Source organism: Mesoplodon mirus (genome assembly GCF_964341445.2).
Source record: "Mesoplodon mirus genome assembly, chromosome: 12".
In the NCBI taxonomy this organism is placed as follows: Eukaryota; Metazoa; Chordata; class Mammalia; order Artiodactyla; family Ziphiidae; genus Mesoplodon; species Mesoplodon mirus.
The window spans coordinates 93095046-93116572 of record NC_138988.1 but is presented as its reverse complement, the minus strand read 5'-3'; positions in this window follow the sequence as shown (position 1 = coordinate 93116572).

Genomic DNA, 21527 nt, shown 5'->3' with positions numbered 1-21527 from the left:
GCAGAATGTTTCCATTCTCTATGGAAACATAAGCCTTCCTGTAGACATGGAAGCTTAGGGGCAAAAGGCAAGAACACATGAGTCAACCTACTTAATGTTATTCATAGAGAATCAAAGCACAGATTAGGTAAGTCAGTTTCCCAGGACTGTAAGCTAGTGGCAGAGGTAAAACAAAATCCCAGGTCTTCATAAGCTTGAAACTCCTTCACACCTTTTTATGGAGATAATATGCCAATGGTCTTCTCCCCATCAGCTTCATTCCACACCTCCATGCTGGGTGTCAGCCACTGTACTAGGTGCTATGGATGCAAAAGGGATTGAGACATGATCTTGCCCTTAAAGAGCTCATAATCTTTAACATCTTTGAGAGGAATGAGAAAAATGGGAACACCCTGATTTAAATAGAGTCATCTCTGCCCACATAAGAGAGGGAACAGCAGTGGTGGTAGTGATTTAAATTAAATGAAGCCTATTCTCTTACTGATTCTGTCTGCTCTAAAAAATCTTTCTCAAAAGGTCAGTTAATGGCTTTGTGTCCAGCAGAATGAGAAAACAAATCTTGGCTCAGCCTTTTACCTTTTCGCATCTCAATGTCTTTATAAATAAGGATGATGACAATGCTTAATCCCTAGACTTGTGACAATAATAACACAGAACCTCTAATGTGTGCATTAAGGGGAGAACTTACTATACACCAGGTGGCCTTCAGAGAATCTGATTTTCCTCCTATATTTATCCAGCCCCATTTTTCCTCCTTCAAACAATTTGCCCTTTGAGGCTACAAGAAAACTTTCCTCAGTACCCTTCCTTTTATGCCTCTTGGATCTGGTGACTCCCAAAACTGTTGGCAATGCAAAGCCCCTAGAAATTTACAAGAGTGACTGTGGGTTAGGGGTGGGGGTGGGGACAGCTGAGTAGGATGTGTGGAATGGGGAGATGGGAAGAGACTTGTAGCAGCAGCCACTGCAGACTCCTTAGCCATGATTGAAGTGTGGCTGCCAGACCTTCAATCCAAGCCAACTCTAGAGCAGCCGATTGAATATAGAGCCTTCAGCCCCAATGTTCAGGATTTCCACTCCATACTCATTTCTCACCCCCTGCCATATGGGTACCTAGAGGAGCTAGTTTAGCATGATTTAGGCAAATGTCATCCTCTACACTGGGAATAGTTGGAATCTTCCTAGGTTTTTAAAAAAATTATTATAAAATAATGATGGTTTTCTTTCTTGTAAAAAGAATACAAGTCATTTCTAAACATCAGAAAAAGAAAACTATTGAAATATAAACACTTAATATTTTGAAACTTGACCATCTTCTAAACACAAGCATGGCAGTGGATTGTTGAAAAAGGATTTGATGTGTGAATTTCAATATTTCACCACTGTTGCAGGAAAAATGCTTTTCTTAGCTTAAGCTTTAAAGTGTCACAATAATAATAAATATATTCAGAGAATTCATTTGCATCATTTCAGGTATCTTGATTGGTATGTATATTATTGGGTATATTTAGTATAATATGTATATTTTGTGCCCATAAATTTGGGAAACATAAGTGAATATACATATATCAAGGAATCTTTGATCTGTAATTGTAGTAAATTAATACCTAATACTCTATGCTTTCTGGACATTGTGAAATACAAAACTAAATGCCCTCAAAGAGCTCAGAGTCTAGCTGGGGAAACAACCATTTCATTGCTGCCAGAAACTGACCTCATTGTCTTGCTAGCAGCTACTGACTGTGGTCCAAGATTCTAAAAAAAGACATCCCAACTCGCAAATCAACTCCAAGTTATAGAAGAAATACAGTTGCACATTTCAGTTCTCTTTCTCTTCTTTTTCTGTCTCTGGTGCTACCCCATCTACTGCCTACTCAAGGAGAAGTGTGTTGCTGAGACTCTGTCCTACTCACACATTAAAATGTAGGATGGAGGACATTCTTCACATGGGTCAAGCCATTTGGGTTTTTTAATTTTTAGATTATTCATAGAAAATTTTGCCCTGAATTACCTAAATATCTGCCTTAGTTCTTTAATTTTATAACTGTACTCATAGGATAAGATTGAGTCATATTCAAAAGAATGTTTGTTGATCTACTTATCTGGTACACCAGAAAAGAGAGCCATATTTATCCAAATCTGAGTTGCTTGGCAACTGCATCAGCTTTCCATTCTAGTTGTTTCCATTTCCAGCTGTGGATGGAGCTGTTACAGTGCAAGGATTGAGCTAACACTCACATATTCACAGGAGGCCTAGAACTAAGGCCAGCCTGAGCTATGCACTCAATAGAATCAATGCTTCTGGCATTTATAAGATAATAGGCTCCCAGATTTGAAAGGGGCCCAAAATGTTATTTAATCTAAGTGCCATCCTGTCTGTAACTTCACTGCTGAGCTCTGGACCAAGTGCTGCATGCACATCTGCCAAATTCAGTGAACTATTAAACTCAAAACTTTTTTCAACAATGCATTAACATGCTTGAGTTTAAACAGATGGCGAGATTTCCAAATAATAACAATGTTTATATTTCAACATTTTTTGTTCTCTGATTTTCTTAAAAGGACATGCATTCTTTTTACAATGAAGAAAACCATTATTGTTTATACCATCTTTGGACAGTTTTTACCCATAAAAATTCGTTCATAGACTGAGACAAAAATCTCTCTCTTAATTCTCCCCATTAAAGATAGTTTACCTGGGCTTCCCTGGTGGCTCAGTGGTTGAGAGTCCGCCTGCCGATGCAGGGGACACGGGTTCGTGCCCCGGTCCGGGAAGATCCCACATGCTGTGGAGCGGCTGGGCCCGTGAGCCACGGCCGCTGAGCCTGCGCGTCTGGAGCCTGTGCTCTGCAACGGGAGAGGCCACGGCAGTGAGAGGCCCGCGTACCGCAAAAAAACCCAAAAAAACCCCCAAAAGATAGTTTACCTGTTGGTGCCTTATAGATCAAATCTAATTTCTATCCCATATGACAACCTAGCAACATTTTGTCCCCATGTACCTCTTTCCTCCAGGCTAAATTCTCCTTTTCTTTGATCAAACCTCACACACATAGTGCCAAGTCCTTCATGAGCTTGATCACTCGTCTCTAAATTCAAACTCGTTTTCATATGTTGTTTTTAAACTGGGGCTCTGAGAGTAGAACACAGACTTCCAGGAGTCACGGGGTAAACTGGGACCATGCCTTAACTTGACTTGATGCCATGCTTAGTTGATACCATGCTTCCAGTAAGGCAACTCAAAATTGCATGACCTAATTTTGTTTTTCCAAGGGATTTTTGCCCTGTCTTTTTAAGAGTCTTTGTGTACAGCTACCCTCAGTGGGATAGGTAGGGTGGGAGGGAGGCTCAAGAGGGAGGGGATATGGGGATATATGTATACATAAAACTGATTCATTTTGTTGTACAGCAGAAACTAACACAACATTGTAAAGCAATTCTACTCCAATAAAGATGAAAAAAGAAAAAAATAATAAAATAAAATTTAAAAATAAAAACAAGTTTCCAATTTGATAAGCAAAAAAAAAAAAAAAAAAAGAAAATTGCATGACCTGATTGATACGAATAACATTTGAAGTTCTAGGCTCTGGGGTTACACAGCAAAACATTTGTATTCCCATACATACAAGTATTATCCTCATTTTGCAGAGTAGGAAACTAACTCCCAAAGTGAACATATAATTCCCACCATTTATACACACACACACATAGAAAATGAGGTGTGGAAGAACACAGAGGTAACTACAATCAACAGTTTTTTCTGAGTGGCACAGAGACTTGGGAGTTTGGGAGGCTTCTTTTTTTTTATTATCATATACCCTTTTTTTCTACTAAAAAATTAATCCAGTTTCAGTTATTATTTTTTTAATAAAAGTCTGATTCATTATGGTTTTAGTAGGGGGGAAAAGGATAATTGTGAAAGATTAAGGACATGAACTTAAATTTGTTACCTAAAAGAATAAAGACACATATAAGAGATTCTGAACTACGTTGCTGGTGTCTTTTGCATTAAATACAACATTAGTGTTCTCTTCGGGAACTGAGAGTTAGCACTGAACACCCTCAACCCTCATCCTCTTTTCCAAGGCATTACTTGGGGCTATGGTACAGTATATATAAATATATAGATAGATAGATACATAGATAGCGCTTTTGTGTTGAAGCTCTTCCCATGTAAGACAGAGGAACTTGCTAAATTCTTTTTTTTTTTTTTTTTTTTTTTTTGCGGTACACGGGCCTCTCGCTGTTGTGGCCTCTCCTGTTGCGGAGCACAGGCTCCGGACACGCGGGCTCAGAGGCCATGGCTCACGGGCCCAGCCGCTCCGCGGCATGTGGGATCTTCCTGGACCGGGGCACGAACCCGTGTCCCCTGCATCGGCAGGCGGACTCCCAACCACTGCGCCACCAGGGAAGCCCACCACATTCTTTTTAATGCTTACATTGTATAGTTCTGCAGATGTACTATATCTGATTTAAGCAGCCTCCTGTTGATGGACATTTGTCTTCTTTCTACCCTTCACAGTTGAGAGCAATTATTTTAACTTAATTAATTCAAAATATATAACATGTACCAAGTGCCAAGCTGTGTTCCAAGCACTTTACAAAAGTGAGCTCATTTAATCTCTAAAATAATCCATTGAGGTAGGCACTGATACTATCATCCCTGTTTTACAGATGCAAAAACAGAATAGAGCAATGAAGTGACTTGTCCCAGGTCACACAGCTGTAAAAGCCAGAGCTGGAATTCAAACCCAGGCTGTTCTGGCTAAGAATCCATCTTAATCTTTGATAGGCCTTGATTCCTCTCCATTGCTGCAACACAATTGTCTCTTCCTGAAGTAGATCGGTTGCTAGGCAGAAGGAATGAAAGATGCTTTTAGTAGCCAGCATTAGCATGTGAAAAAAAAAAAAACTGAGAAGAGAAAAAATAGATGACAAAATACATCAAGAGCCACTTCCATTCCACTCTACCAGGCTTATTCCCAACAATTTCTGCAAAGCATTTTGAAAGGCAGACAGACCAAGCCCTCCCAAGTGATAAGTTCCCCTACAAGTATGAAGTCATTTCAACCAGACATTGAAGAAGTGGAAGTGACAGTCCAAAGATCATTTTTTTTTTTTGAAGATGTTGGGGGTAGGAGTTTATTAATTAATTAATTAATTTTTGCTGTGTTGGGTCTTCTTTTCTGTGCAAGGGCTTTCTCTAGTTGTGGCAAGCGGGGGCCACTCTTCATTGTGGTGCGCAGGCCTCTAACTATCGCGGCCTTTCTCGTTGCGGAGCACAGGCTCCAGACGCACAGGCTCCGTAGATGTGGCTCACGGGCCTAGTTGCTCCGCGACATGTGGGATCCTCCCAGACCAGGGCTCGAACCCGTGTCCCCTGCATTAGCAGACAGATTCTCAACCACTGCGCCACCAGGGAAGCCCCAGATCATTAGGTTTTAAATCCTGTAGAAAACAGTACAGACACTAACACAATCTTGCATAAACCTTCATTGGAGTGCACAATTTTAAGTTAAGGGTAAACAGTGTAATTTAGATTTTTTAAAAGAAGAATTTGTCTCAAGAGATCTTTTTTTTTTTTTTTTTTTTTATCAGAGCTACAGTTATAGCTTCTCAGTCAGAAGAGAAGTAATTCTGTTGTTCTGAAAAGCTCAAAAGCCAAAATGCACTCAATTCTTTTTCCCAGATGCAATGCAATTGGTTCTCTGGTGCCAGTTTTTAAGTTCCTTAAAGATGACGTTGCATGCTGCCAGTAGTAATACTATTTGAGTCACGATTATAAGTCTTGAGGGGAACCTTGTCAACGCTTTGGGTTTTAAACTTGACAAACTCCACCCTCCCATTCTCAAGTGGTAAATACAAAAAAATAACTGCCAGTTTCTTTTAGCACATACAATGTTAATTAGTTCACTGCTCTAATTCTACTTCTGGTCTTTGGTACAGCTGAAGCTCTGCTGGTATATTAGTAACGACATAAACGTTTGCACATCTTTGAAAGTTTGGGAATATGAATCACCTTGAGAGAAATAGCTTTGATCGGACACAAGAGTTACGTCTGGACAAGTTCTGTGTTGTTGTTAATGGCGCTCGTAATGCAATTTGAACTTAAGGATGAAAAAAATTATAGAGAGTAAATGAAGAGAGGGAGCTCATGCAAAGTATGTGCAACTCTTGGTAATCAAAAGAGAAAAATTCAGAAAATGAATGGCTCATCTGGGAGATATGAATTAATTTGGTGTTCTGATAAAAGAAAAAACATAACATTTCCCAAGATTTAGAAGAATTAACAAATACATTTCCAGAAATACTCAAAATCTTTGCAATGCTTCTTGGTATTTCCTTTGACAACCCCAGAGGCCAGACCCACCGAAGATTCAAAGTCTGCTGTCCCCCCAACTTCCAGCTCCCAGTTCTGATGTGCCCCCATATCTGGTATCTCCCATTTGGCGTGGTCTCCTTACAGAAGGGAACCGTGAACCCTCAATGGCCATTTTAATCTTCTGCTTCTGTTACCGACCCTCCTGAGTCAGTCCCCAACAAGGGTCCATCTGCCCCATGTCCTTGGAGCCAATAGAATGAGACCGAGTTTGGTTCAGGAGCAAAGGAAAGCTTTATTCTCTATCAAAAAACGGAGAGGTGGGCTTCCCTGGTGGCGCAGTGGTTGAGAGTCCGCCTGCCGATGCAGGGGACACGGCTTCGTGCCCCGGTCAGGGGGGATCCCACATGCCGCGGAGCGGCTAGGCCCATGGGCCATGTCCGCTGGGCCTGCGCGTCCGGAGCCTGTGCGCCGCGGCGGGAGAGGCCACAGCAGTGAGAGGCCCGCTTACGGCAAAAAAACAAAAAACAAAAAAAACCGGAGAGGTGCGCGCTCACGCTCTAGAGCGCATGCTCTCCCCACAGGCCGTGGGCGGGGCTGCTTTATAGGGATCTCGTCTGCCGGGAGAGGGGCAGAGTTCTCGCGGGGATGGATGGGCGCAGCTGCGCGGCTCACGCTCCAGACCGCAGTGCGCTGCAGCGTCTGTGCGCACGGCCCGCCGCTGCCATCTTGATTCCAGGCGTCGTGTTTACACACGGCCAGCTGAGCTGTGGAAAACACGGCCATTTCGCACTAGGAAATTTGGCCCGAAGTGCCGTGTGGAAGGCCTCTGTGCGCAGCACCCTGTAAGTGAAACGACTAAGAAAAAAAAAGGTTAGACTTTATTACCCAAATTCTGTTTTTATTTCCCAGGAATTGTTAATGGGCTTTGCTAATGACACTTATGCAAGTAAAAGATGAATCTTCACCATCCAAAAAATAGATGTAAACCATTGCTGTATGTATTTGGAATGAAATCAAACCTGAGAAGGCTATATCTACGTCAGAAGTACTAAGAACTTTAGGTAGCCATAGGAATAATTATGTTTAATTTCATATCATCTATGTAGGAAAAATTGTGAAAGCCTTTGAAATGTACTGAAAGGTTACTGGGGGTTTTCAGTGGAAAACTATGTTCAGTTTAGAGCACACTCTTTTGGATTATCTGGTTCTATGGGGCTCATGTCCTTCATTGCCTTTGTGCTATTTTACAACTGTAATTTGTAGATAATGAATCCAATGCAAATATTTTTGGGCAGTAGTCCTGCAAATAAATTTCGGCTGGTGGAGAGACAATTGCTTTCTCTCCCTTATCCTGCAGACATAGCCAATTTTTGCCTCTGTTTGCAGATTTATTTCATGATTTTCCTATGTCTCCACCTCTTAAATTCTCCTTGAAACCAGCTGTAACATCTTATTGGTTCCCTTATTAATTAATGAGTTAAATTCTTTGGTATTTGTTCATTTTAGATGTACTATATAAAAGTCATGATTTTCTCTTTTATGAGAATATTTTTAACGATTTAACAAACTGCTATATATTCCAATTTAATTAACTTTTAAAATTAGTCAAGCCATCACTTCATTTTGCAAGAGAACCTCTAGGTTCCATTTCCGAAGAAGAGAATATGGAAATATGGCTATTCCCCCCAGCTCTGCTCATCATCCTTATCTTACAAGTCAGTTTTTCCCCATAATTTCATAAGATCTTTTGTTTCCCTTATAAATGTTTCATTCATCAACTTTCTCCGGGCCTTAATATAGGAAAACTCATCAAAGAGACATTATAGCTATTCTGTTAGTGGAATAGGTTTCCTTTTTTTTCCCCCCCTTTTGTTGTTTTTGGTACTTTTTAATACATACTTTTTATATCAGTGCTATCCTTCTTTATCTCTTTATTTTACAATGTCTAAGCCAACTGAGCCAATGGAGTGCAACTAACTAATATTTATGTAGAAAGTATGTTTGTGACGGGACCCAAATTCAAGAAATGCCCCCAAGGAGGTCTTTAAGTTATATAGGTGTTGCATAATTTGTTCAGATTCTCCTGGTGCGTAAACTAATGCTGAGAGTATTGAATATTTGAGAAAATAAAATCTGTAGCTTCCAGGAAATCTTTTAATGAATGAGTATCACAGTTCTTTCAGCAATAATTACTAAGGTCTTATATATTACGATAACCACACACACATATGCACTCATTCCCAAAGTACTGAAAAGGAAATATATATTTTTCATTGAACTTGATTTCAGTTTGAGACTTCCTTTAAAATTGCAATCAATATATCTTTGAAATAAGTGGAAATTTTTCCTGCTCCTGTATCAGGAACAGACAAACCAGCAGTTGGTAGTGATAGAATTTTATTAACAACTTAAAACTGTTCTTATGGAATCTACAGCTAAAGGGTCATAGAAGGGAGAGACTCAAGGCGGACTAGGAAGGTTGGGTTAGTTAACCCTAATAGTGAACCACGGTGCTCCTAGCATCCACAGCAGTCTCTGCAAGGGTTGAGAATCATGTTTATTTTTTTCTTTAACTTACTCTTTAAAAAAAATCCAGAAATAGGAACTGTTGTCAACTCTGATCCTTAGGCTCCCCAGGAAACAGTATTCATGGGAATAAATAGACCCAAGAATGCTACTTATGTTTATAGATAAAGCAATTTAGTTTTAGTTTTATATTTACTAATGCTATAAATGACAGCACTGTCTATAATACTGTTTACTTAACAGCAAAGTGATGCTTTGCATAAAGAGTCCTCAGTTCTGCTGAGTCCCTTTCTGGTCCTCCGAATAGTTCTGCTCCCCACCTGTAGGAAGTATAGAGTGGTATTTAAGAGTCAAGCCAGATCCCACCATTTACTTAATCATTTATTTCAGTCCCTATTTTGGAAAATGACTAATAATCGTGTCTGTATTAGAGGGCTGCTTCAAGGATTAAGAAAATTGATGTGTGTAAAGCATGGCATCTGGGCTGCAGTAGGCACTCAATAAACGTTAGCAGAATAAAGGTCAAAGATTGACTCATAAACTGGTGTCGACAAAGGCGATCATCCAGGAACAATCCACTCCAATTAACAGGACTGCAGAAAGGAGCTCTCCGCTTTGAGATTTGGTGGGGGGTGGAAGACGGAGGGGGCAGCCACCCCTGCACCCAGAGCACTTGTTAAAGGATCCTCTGAGGCTGTAGTTTTCACAGCGGCTCACATATTTCTCTCATGGCGCGTCAATATCCTCCAGGTGGTCTGTGAACGTCCTCCTAGATTTAAACACAAGTGAGAAGACTTTAAGAGAGAACCTCACTGCTCTAAATAAATTCAGGTCTGTCAACCCAGGTAAACTGCGCTCAGAAAACGGAGGCAACCAGCAGATGTATTTGTTAAATAATTATCAGTTGTTCGTAAAAAATCTTGGAGCATGAAAGACATGCCAAAAGATTAGAGAAGGGGAAATATTATCTTTGTATTTATAATGGATGGATTCTGTGAATTATCAATTTATGCCTTTAGTAGGGATCCCAGACAAAATTCTAGGGAATGTTATTAAATAGTTTTTAAGTACTTGGGAGTAAAGGAGAAAGGGCAAACATTTTAAAGATTGATGATATTTTAGGGAGGAAAAGAAGATATAGAGCAGTTCTTATCAAACTTTAATGACCATGTGAATCACCTGGGAATCTTGCTGGCAAATTCTGATTGAGTGGTTGTAACTGGGCCTGAGAGTCTACATTTTCAAAAAATTAATTTATTTGTTTTTGGCTGCGTTGGGTGTTTGCTGCTGGGTGGGGGGTTTCTCTAGTTGTGGCAAGCGGGGACTACTCTTTGTTGCCGTGTGCAGGCTTCTTATTGTAGTGGCTTCTCTTGTTGTGGAACATGGGCTCTAGGTGCGCGGGCTTCAGTAGTTGTGGCATGCAGGCTCTAGAGCGCAGGCTCAGTAGTTGTGGTGCCCGGGCTTAGTTGCTCTGCGGCATGTGGGATCTTCCCGGACCAGGGCTTGAACCCGTGTCCCCTACACTGGCAGACGGATTCTTAACCTCTGTGCCACCAGGGAAGTCCCGAGAGTCTACATTTTTAACAGGCTCCCAGAAGATGCCAGTTCTACTTGTCATAGGACCACGCTTGGCATAGCTAGCCTGTGGAGTACTATCACATACTACTGAAAGAAATATAAATTGGAAAAAAATGTTTGTAGTATTCATTAGGATTTTTAAATAAAGATGCAGACGTAGAGAATGGACTTGAGGACATGGGGAAGGGGAAGGGTAAGCTGGGATGAAGTGAGATAGTGGCATGGACATATATACACTACCAAATGTAAAACAGATAGCTAGTGGGAAGCAGCCGCATAGCACAGGGAGGTCTGCTCAGTGCTCTGTGACCACCTAGAGGGGTGGGATAGGGAGGGTGGGAGGGAGACGCAAGAGGGAGGGGTATGGAGATATATGTATACATATAGCTGATTCACTTTATTATACAGCAGAAACTAACACAACATTGTAAAGCAATTATACTCCAGTAAAGATGTTTAAAAAAATGTGCATGTCTTTTAATATAGCAATTCCATTTCTGGGACTCTGTACTAATGAATTCTTTCTCATTTGTTTGAAGATAAAAGGATGTTCATAGCAGCATTGTGTATAAAAGCAAAAATTTGGCAACAACCTAAAGGTCCAACAAAAGGAGAGTAGTACAGTAAGTTGTGGTAAATTGAGGACTATTTTGAAGCCATTAAAGAGAGTGTGTACTGTCATGGAAGATCCTCAGTTTATTAAATGAGATAACATAGAGCACAATCCTATATATATTTTTAAGAAAGAAATATGTGTATCAGTACATATACATGAAAATATATAAGAAAGTATCTGAAAGGATCAATGTCAGTTTCACAGTGGTTTCCTCTGAGTAAAGGCATGGTACTAGAATAGGGGATTGCAAAGGAAACTTTCAGTTTTCAGTCTTTTTCCTTCTATATTTTATACACTTTAACAAAGAGAAGCATTTACAACCGTGTGACTGTTTTTAACAGAAAAGCAAGAGGTGGCCCGTGGAAGTTGCCACAGGCTCATCAGGGATATGTTCATGAATGAAGTCTTGAAAGAAAGCTTCTGTTTTCCTCCACTGCTCCTACTCCTCACCCCGCCTCTTACATCAGATGTGTGGGTTTTCCACACCAAGCAAGTCAGGCATTAACTGCCTGGAGCTAGCACAGACCCCACGGGTTACAGGCTCAGCAAGACACTTTCCCCCACTTCAGATGCCAATTGCAAGTCCAGGCCTCCAGTATTTCTGACTTTAACTCAAGGGGCCCAAGACCCTCTCCTCAGGTTTGGTAATTTGCTAGGACAGCTCATAGAACTAAGGAAAGCAGTTTACTTACTGTTACTGGTTTATTACAAAGGATACAACTCAGGAACAGGCAGATGCAAAGATGCATAGTGCAAGATATGGGGAAGGGGTGCAGAGATTCCATGATCACCCTGGGTACATCACCCAGCACCTTGATGAGTTCACCAACCCAGAAACTCTCTGAACCCCTTCAGTTAAGATCTTTTACGGGGGCTTTATTACGTAGGAATAATTGATTAAATCATTGGCCATTAACGATCAACTCCAGCCCCTCTCCCCTCCCTGGAGGTCAGAAATTGCCAACTCTAGTCACCTGGTTGGTTCCCCTGCAACCAGCCCCAATCCTCACAAATTGACCAGGGCTTGTTATGAATAATAAAAGACACTCTTCCCTTTATTGCTTTGGAGCTGATTTCAGGAACTAGAGACAAACCCCAAATATTAAAACAAAAGATACTCCTACTGCTCTATTAGGAAGTTATCAATACAAGAGTTTTAGGAGCTCTGTGCCAAGAACTGGGGACAAAGACCAAATATATCTTTTTTATTACATCACAATGTCGTCATCAATGAATGGGATCCAAGGACTATGAAGTAGATTTGTAATCGTTAGAAACAACCAAATCCAGATCCCAATCACCATCGAGAGAGGTCTCTTGTGGTGTGTTCCAGAACTCTCTCTCGGCTCCTGTTTTAAAAATATACGTAGGGACTTCCCTGGCGGTCCAGTGGTTAAGACTTCACCTTCCAGTGCAGGGGGTTCGATCTCTGGTCGGGGAGATAAGATCCCACATGCCTCACAGCCAAAAAAAACAAAACATAAAACAGAAGCAATATTGTAACAAATTCAATGAAGACTTAAAAAAAAATGGTCCACATCAAAAAAAAAATCTTAAAAAGTATATGTACCTATGACCTTCATAGGAAAAGGAAAAAACACTTTATCAATTTTTCAAATGATGTGAGGCTAGAAAAATAGCTAATTCTTTTGGTGATAAAACTAGGAATTCAAAAATAACTTGACTATCTGGAAATGATCAAATCTAAGAAAATGAAATTGATTTGGGATAAACATAATGTCCTACCCTTAAATTTAAAAATCCAACAACACAAGTTAAAAATGGAGGAAACATGGTTTAATAAAATCTCATTTAAGAAGACAGGAATTTTTGCTGATTGACCCTCCAACTGATCTAAGAATATAATTTGGCTGCCACAGACATTTGATTACATTGTTGCAAGAAGGTTCTTCAAGATCCAAATTAGAACCAAAGAGGGAAACTTTCAACAAGATAAATCTCAGGTCAATATAAGGAAAATCTTTAGCCTGTCTAACAGTAAAATGGATTGTTTTGTGAGACTTGTATTCTCCATCCTTGGAGATGTTCCGGCAGAGACCAAGCTACCTCTTGCTCTAGATGAAGTAGAAAATCATCAGATAGCCAACCTTTAAGACCAATTATAGAACTCTAAAAATGTATAATTTTATGACATGAATTAACAATTGACTTGTGATTTTTAACGTTTAAAAACAAGATGTGGTATCGTATCTTAAATATTCTTATTTGATCAATTCTATCAAAAATGATAGTCTTATAATCGGCATAGTAAGTACAATTGGTGTTCCAAGGGTTTTCTGTCTCACTGAATATGGCGCACAATTCTTTACTAAGGGTACCTCCGTAAATTCTCAACCTGAAAGAGATGATGAACATCTAGTCTAGAACAATCTCATTGAAGATGAAATAGAATTGTGTGCCTGAAGCATATAGAATCCTTTGTGCTCAAATTCAGTCTCACCTCAAATTCAGTCTCATCTCAACCTGAAAGAGATGATGAACATCTAGTCTAGAACAATCTCATTGAAGATGAAATAGAATTGTGTGCCTGAAGCATATAGAATCCTTTGTGCTCAAATTCAGTCTCACCTCAAATTCAGTCTCATCTCAACCTGAAAGAGATGATGAACATCTAGTCTAGAACAATCTCATTGAAGATGAAATAGAATTGTGTGCCTGAAGCATATAGAATCCTTTGTGCTCAAATTCAGTCTCACCCCAGTGAGGGTGAGGGTGAGGGTGAGTAGAGCTCCTTTGCATTCCTTCATCCTCTCTCCTGGCTGCAGTCATGCAAGGGCACCTCGTGTCAAGGATGGCTGCTTACCATTTGAGATACTGGTAGTCGTGGTGCAGCAATTGCCCTACCATATTTATACCCTCTGACAGTGGGTTTTGGTGATATTTAGGAAATAAAAGTCCTCACTCCTAGGCACTAATGTGAGCTTTCTGGCCAGAAGACTTCCGTGTTTCCCTTACACAAAACTACTGTGCCGTGAATTTATTTTTTAACCATCCCCCCCAACCAAAAATTAAATTACCTCAGTATTTTCATGGCTTTATTTTTGTTGGCCATAAAATTGCTATTGGCTGCCTTGGTGTTTGTGTTGGCATCAGTGGGCATGCTGATGTCAAGTTAGGGAAGAAAATAAACCTTCAAAGGAAAAAACAAACTGACCCATTTTGGGGACTCATGTTGTATATGAGAGAAGAGGAATTTGTTTCTCTGTGTGTAATGTCATGCTAAAAATTGATGCAAGTGGGCAGAAGTATGCTCATAGTTGATTAACTGCTCTCCATGAAGACAAAGAAAACACTGATTTATATATAGCATTTGCCAGTTTCTATGGTGTAAATACTCCCATCATGGTTGATTTCAGTCTTCCAAAATAGACCTCACTGAACTTGGGGTTGGAAAGAGATAGGCTAATAGGCTCTGAGTCAAGCAAGTCTCTTGAATTGGAAGTGGGGGAAAAAATTTATTTGGATATTTGGAGTAAAAAAAAAATGCCTATAACATTTGACACCTATATTGAATCCTTCCTCATAAAAGATTTTACAGAGGTATTTTAGGTTGGTTTAGGCCTGGCACATTAAAGCCGTATTTATTTCTTTTTCCTGTCCTTTTCCAACTATTTTGATCAGCTGTTTAAATTTGCTTTCTTACTAAAAAGTATTTTAATAATGAGAACTGCAGCTATTCTAATATTTATCTTGAGGTCCTTCCCATCATTGTGAAGTTTAATCTGTATTTTCATATCAAAGAAGAAACTTTAATAACAATTAAAACTATGTGGTTATAAGAAGAAACATATATCTTTAGAGTGATTCATATACCAGGGATACCCATTCTTGCATAAAATATATACGTAAATAGTTTGATCTCATTCAATATAATGAAATCTATTATTAAGGTTGATATTCTTTGATGAAAAAGAAAATAGTGCCAGAAATTCTTGGCTGGATATCCTAATACCCATTCCCAATCCCTTTTCCTTCTCTTCCTGAAAACTAAAATGAACTCTTACCCAGATATCCTTGTAGCTAAGCTAGAAAATTTCATGTTTAACAGGTCTGTCTAATAGGATGTAACTTGAAGCCTACTTAGAGCTTATGGGAAAAAAGGCATGGATACAACTTTCAGCATCCTCTTGCCTCCCCCCACTTCTTTCTGAGTTTAATATGAATTAAATGCCTCAATGGCAGGCTATATTATGAGGCAACTAGCATGAGGATGAAAGCTACCATCATAAGGATGGCAAATTGGCAACGGAAAGAGATTAGATGAATTTTCACAACATGGTCAAACCATTGACTAGACCTGGAGTATATACCTCTAGATGTCTTGTTATATGAGAAAGCAGCCCTATCTTTTTATAGCTTCATGGAAGCATAATTTACATACCATAAAATTCACCTGCCATAAGTATACAGTTCAATGAGTTTTAGTAAATTAGTGGAATTGTGTAACCATAATAATCCATTTCCCCCCAAGCTCACTTTCAATCATTCCCCATTGGTCCTTGGCAAACACTGACCAGCTTTCTGACTATAAACTTACCTTTTCTAGACATTTCATATAAATAGGATCATGCAATATGTAGTCTTTTGCATCTGGCTTCTTGCATTTACAATAATTTTTTTTTTTTTTTTTTTTTTTTTGCGGTACGCGGGCCTCTCACCACTGCGGCCTCTCCCGTTGCGGAGCACAGGCTCAGCGGCCATGGCTCACGGGCCCAGCCGCTCCGCAGCATGTGGGATCTTCCCGGACCGGGGCACGAACCCGTGCACCCTGCATCGGTAGGTGGACTCTCAACCACTGCGCCACCAGGGGAGCCCTTGTCCATTTTTAATTGGGTTGTTTGTCTTCTCATTATACAATTGTAGGATCTCTTTGCAGATTCTAGGTACATGTCCTTTACCAGATATACAATTTACATGTATTTCTCTGAGTCTGTGGCTTATCTTTTCACTTTCTTAATCTTGTCTTTTGAAGGACAAGTTTTTAATTTTAATGAGGTCCAATTTATCAATTTTTTCTTTTATAGTTTGTGCTCTTAGTGTCATGTCTGATTTAAAGAATTTATTTATTATTTATTTATTTATTTATTGGTTGCGTTGGGTCTTCATTGCTACACGTGGGCTTTCTCTAGTTGCAGCAAATGGGGGCCACTCTTCGTTGCGGTGTGCGGGCTTTTCATTATGGTGGCTTCTCTTGTTGCCGAGCACGGGCTCTAGGTGCGTGGGTTTCAGTAGTTGTGGCACGTGGGCTCAGTAGTTGTGGCTTGCGGACTCCAGAGCACATGCCCAGTAGTTGCTCTGCGGCATGTGGGATCTTCCCGGACCAGGGCTAGAACCCATGTCCCCTGCATTGGCAGGCGGATTCTTAACCACTGTGCTATCAGGGAAGCCCTGAATTCTTTGCTAACCCAGGGGCATGAAGATTTACTCTTATCCGCTTTTATTGAGGTTAAGCATTTTAGTTCTTTTAGCACTCAGGTTCCTTTGGAGCTAATTTTTGAGTATAGTGTGAGGTGAGATTCTATGTTGGTTATATCACTTACTTACTCAATATATTTCTTTTTTGCATCTGAATATCCAATGGCCTCATCACTATTTGTTGAAAAGACTATCCTTTCTCTAATTGTCTTGGCATGTTTGTTGAAAATCAGTTTACTACAAATGTAAGGATTTATGTTTAGACTCTCAATTCTATACCAATGATCTGTAACAGAGGTGGCAAAATATGGTCTGTGGGCCAAATCCAGCTCACTACCTTTTTTCTGTTGTTAACGTTGTATTGAACACAGCCATTCCCACGTGTTTACATCTTGTTTGAGCTACTTTTTTAGTATGATGGCAGAGTGCCGTCATTTGCAACAGAAACCAAAAAGTCTCAAATATTTACTATATGGCACTTTATAAAGATTATTTGCTAACTCCTGATCTATATGTTTATCTCTCTGTCAGTACGATATTCTTGATCACTGTAGCTTTATAATAAGTCTTGAAATCAGGTAGTGTGAATCCTCCAACTTTGTTCTTCTTAATCAAAATTGTATTGCCTATACTAGGCACTTTGCATTTCCATATAAATTTTAGGATCAGCTCATCAGTTTCTGAAAAGTAGCATGCAAGATTTTGATAAGCGTTGTGTTGAATCTATAGATCAGTCTGGGGAGAACAACCATCTTGACAGTATTAAGTCTTCCGATCTGTGAAGATGGCATCTTTACATTCATTAGATCTTTAATTTTTCTCAACAGTGCTTTTTACTTTTCAGTGTACGTGTGTTTGATTTCTTTTTGTTAAATGTATTTCTAAGTATTTTATTATTTGTGATGCTATTATAAATAAAACTTAATTTCATTTTCAGATTTTTTAATTGTCCCTATTGTGACAATTGTATAGATATACAATTGATTTTTGCATATTGATTTTGTATTCTGTGAACTAGCTAAAATAGTTTATTGCTTCTCATATGTTTTATGGATTTTTTAAGGATTTTCTACATACAGGCTCATGATATATGCAAATAAACAATTTTATTTCCTTCTTCCAAACCTGGACTGGATGCTTTTTTTTTTTTTTTTTTTAAACTTGTTACAGTGACTAGAACCTTCAATCTGATGTTGAATAAGCATGTTGAGAGTGGACATTGTGGCTTTTTTCCCTGATACTTGGGGGAAAGCTTTCAGTCTTTAACCATTAAGTATGGTTGTAGTTATAGGTTTTTCATAGATGTCCTTCATCAGGTTGTGGAAATTCCCTTCTATTCCTAGTTTAAATTTTTAAAATAATAAATGGATGTTGAATTTTTTCATATGCTTTTTCTGAAACAATTGAGATAATCATGTAATTTTGGTTCCTTACTATTCTACTAATATAGTAGTCTATATTAATCCATCTTCAGTTGTCAAACCAACATTGCATTACTGGAACACACCACACTAGGAGGTGGTATATAAATTGTTATACATTCCTGAGTTAACTTTTCTAATATTTTATTAATGCTTTTTGCATGTATGTTCATGATATTGGCTAGTTTTCTTTTCTTGTGAGGTTTCTGTCTGTTTTGTTATCAGGGTAATACTGTCTCATAGAATGAGTTGAGAGGTGTTTCCTCCTCTGTTTTCTAAAAGTTGGTGAAAAACTGGTATCATTTTTAAATACTTAAATTCACCAATGAAACCAGCTAGACCTGAGCTTTTCTTTGTAAGATATTTCTAATTACCAATTCAGTTTCTCTTCTTGTTGTAGGTATATTCAAATTTTCTATTTCTTCCTGAGTCTGTTTTCATAATTTGTGTCTCTCTACGATATTTTTCTGTTTCATCCAGGTTGTCTAATTTGTAGCTCTAATATTGTTTATAATAGTCCTTATAATCCTTTAAACTTTGATAGGGTCAGTAGTGATATCCCCTCTTTTGTTCCTGATTTTGGTAATTTGTGTCTTCTCTCTTATTTTCTTGGTCAGTCTATTTGTTTGTTCGTTTTATTGAACTTTTGGTTTAATCTATTTTCTTTATTTTTTATTTCTATTTCTGTGATTTTCATTCTAATCTTTATTATTCCCTTCCTTTTGCTTGCTGTAGGTTTAGTTTTCTTTTTGTAGTTTCTTGCGTTGGAAGTTTAGGTTATAGATTTGAGAAATTTCTTTTCTGAAATTAACACTGCTGTAGATTTGATGGTGTTCTTTAAGGAATTCAATTTAAAATTACTTACATACAAAACTTATACTGGAGTGAAGTTGTTTGATAACAACTAATGTTGTTTAAATTACAAGTAAAGTCAAAATGTTTTGTTGACCTCCTTCTGGCAAAAGTTAAAACAAGAAAGAGGATCCCACAAGCCAATTTTCAGTGTATCTATTTTCTGATCTTAAACTGTAAGAGAAGAATCTAATAGAATTCTATAAATGCCTTCTAAGGGATGAATATATTCTATTAAAATCATATGATTATAGTCTGATATCAACATTTGGTAGTACCTATCTGTTTAAAAGGACATTTTCAAAGATGAAATACAGAAAATCTCATTGCAGGTCAGTATTAACAGGTAAATATTTGCAATTTACTGTTATGATAGGAAACACTAAATTTAAACCTCAAACAAAATGGCATCCCCCCAAAAGAAAATCCCCACATTCTTATTGCTAGACCGTATTACAAAAAAGTTCTCAATTATTGTAATTATATGTTGAATTTCATCAATAAAAATGTTTGAATTTTTTTCTTGTTATATACATACGTACACAATATCTTTGATTTTGTCTCTTAGACTGCAATACTATTTGGTTCCTTACAAAAAGTTTCCAAACCCAGCAAATTAACATCTGATATCTGCCTAGCAAATTAAAGATTTACCCTCTTTGGAAGAAGATAACATCCCCAGAGCCTCTAGAATTTTTCATACATAATATCTGGCATTCAAAAAAAATTACTAGCCATTCCAAGCAATAGACATAAACAACTAAAAACTAGGAAAAAATGCAGATGGTAATAACAAAACTGGATGTGTTCCAGATACTGGAGTTACCAGTCAGGAATTTTATTCAGGCAAGAATTTTTTTTTTTTTTAAAGGTGAAAAGATGGAGAATTTCACTAGGTCATTGGCATATATGAGAAAATATACCAAACATCACAAAATCCAGAAAAAAAGCATACTACTTTTATTAATTTGTGACACATCACCATAGTGCTTTTTTCCCCAAACTTTTGGGGCTGCTTACTCTTTTATGGCCTCTTTGCATAATAACAAGTCACATTACTATTTTATATGGAGACAATAGATATATTATTTAGTCTTTCCTTTAACATGTTGATCATTTGCTGAATTAGTAACAATTTGGGGTGCTTTTTCCTCAGAAAGCACCAGACTTTGTCAGGGTAAACTATGTGAGATATGCTAAAACAATCCAATATATTGGAATACATAAAATTTGACACCTGACGTAGACAGGGGTAGGTTTGTGTTCTATAAGTGAGTACATTTTCTATAAATGTTATTTTACACAATTCTCATCAGAAAAACATGCATGGTACATTTATAATTATATACACTGTGTTATTGAGTATATTCATGACAGAAGAGAACATTAGTTTTGGTCAGATGTCAATGAGAATCACATCTTCAGTTTATAATTTTACATGTTTGATGTTTGGAAGAATTTTCCACAGGCTATTTTCAACTCTCTACATTTCAAATTTTGTTTCTCTTCCACCATACATGTTCTTCCAGTGTTGTATGAACTAATTCATGTCCATGTAGTGATACAGTCTCTGGTCCTGCATCTATGTATCATGAAGTGGGAGATTCAGCACAGTGGAGAGTAGGGATATTCCTAGAATCTCTTCTTATATCAGAACAGTTACCAATAAATTGACTATACCTGCAAGTGACTATAAACCACATAATTATGCCCTTCTAAGCCTAAATTAAATGTAGCTCTAACTCAACTTCTCTTTGGCTAGATTCCAAAATTGGATGCAATCAATTCTGTCACCACTCAAATGAGGGAAGATACAATGGAGGGAAAGTTGAGTGGAAAGAGACAATGGTCTTAACTTACTGAGTTGAAAATATCTTATTTTTGCAACATTTATAACAATAAATTTGTAAATAAAAATAAATTTTTATTTACAAAAATAGATTTCTTTGTGAACACATTGCTGGGACCCCACCCAGGGCTTTGGAAGGGACCTAGGCAAATAGAGTGTTGTGAAGCTTAAGCTTTATTAGATAGAAGGATAAATGAGAAAAAAATAATAGTTATTAGGCACTGGAGATTTGGGAACTGAGAAAAATAGGGTGCAGGTATGAGAGAATATTTCCACTGTATGCCTTTTTATTATTTGGACATTTATATACCTATTAAAAATTAAAACATTTTAATTGAGGCCAAATGTTACAAATTAGAAATGAGTGGCAATGACATTGAGCACTGAATACTGCCAGAAGCCTAACTTTCTGATAAAAAAGGAAAAACATCAGGAACTGACAATGATTATGAATATAACAGTCTATCCAAGAACTCTTGAGGGCTGGCAATAAGCCCCAAACACTGAGCAAGTAGTGAGATAACCATTTCTCATCAACCCTCAGTCTCTCCCCTCTTCGAGGGCCTCTACAAATATTTTGCTGAGATGTAGCTAGGTATTGCATAATGTGATTTCATGTGTGCAAAAGCATGCTATTATAAATTCAGGAAGTGTAGAGCTCTAAGGTTGCGCTATAGCCCAAGCCACGTATGTCGATTGGGCACTTGAAATGTGGCAACTACAAATTGAGGTATGCTATAGGTATAAAATACATACAGTATTTCAAAGATTTAGTACAAATAATCTCAACTTTTTAATAAAAAATTAATTTGAATATATGTTGAAATAATATTTAGAATATATTGGGTTAAATAAATTATATTAAAACCAGTTTTGCCTTTTCTATCATTTAAAATGTGACTACTAGAAAAATTAAAATTACACGTGTTTC